The 705-nt window shown below is 44.5% G+C and overlaps 1 non-coding gene across 1 annotated transcript; it reads right to left on the minus strand.

Annotated features, from left to right (window-relative positions):
• Window positions 1-297: 297 nt before the first annotated feature.
• Trnas-cga (transfer RNA serine (anticodon CGA)) lies at window positions 298-372 on the minus strand. Its single transcript has one exon. It is a non-coding gene; the product is annotated as a tRNA-Ser (tRNA).
• Between the last annotated feature and the right edge of the window lie 333 nt (window positions 373-705).

Consider the following 705-nt stretch of genomic DNA (forward strand, 5'->3'; position numbering starts at 1 on the left):
CCATAATTTAGTTCCTCTTTTATTATTTCACAGAAATGGCAGAAATTGAAGAGTTGTAATTCCTTGTTACGTCACTTCATAAAAATATTTCCAGACCAGTGTTGGTGTCACTCTACAATACAGTGGATGTCTGGCGACGACAGCGAGAGACTAGCTTGTAGAACAAGTCCTGCTCCCTGCTTTCATACGCGTACCTTCAGGCACGACACGCGCCACCAGGGACTTTATTCCAGAATGAGATTTTCACTCTGCAGCGGAGTGTGAGCTGATATGAATCTTCCTGGCAGATTAAAACTGTGTGTCGGACCGAGACTCGAACTCGGGACCTTTGCCTTTCGCGGGCAAGTGCTCTACCAACTGAGCTACCCAAACACAACTCACCCTCCGTCCTAACAGCTTCAATTCCGCCAGTACATCGTCTCCTACTGTGAGGATGGGGCGTGATTTGTGCTTGGGTAGCTCAGGTGGTAGACCACTTGCCCGCGAAAGGCAAAGGTCCCGAGTTCGATTGTCGGTCCGGCACACAGTTTTAATCTGCCACGAAGTTTCAGGGACTTCATTGTCTCAGCAATCCTGTACCAATTCTTATGCCATGTTTGTTAATCTTTTTTGTCAGCATTGTTATTAAAACAGCACTGATAGCTTTTGCCATTTTCTGTAACAACACAATATTTCAAAATAACGCAAATTTAAAGTATAAAATTA

This window comes from Schistocerca serialis, chromosome 8 (assembly GCF_023864345.2).
Source record: "Schistocerca serialis cubense isolate TAMUIC-IGC-003099 chromosome 8, iqSchSeri2.2, whole genome shotgun sequence".
NCBI lineage: Eukaryota > Metazoa > Arthropoda > Insecta > Orthoptera > Acrididae > Schistocerca > Schistocerca serialis.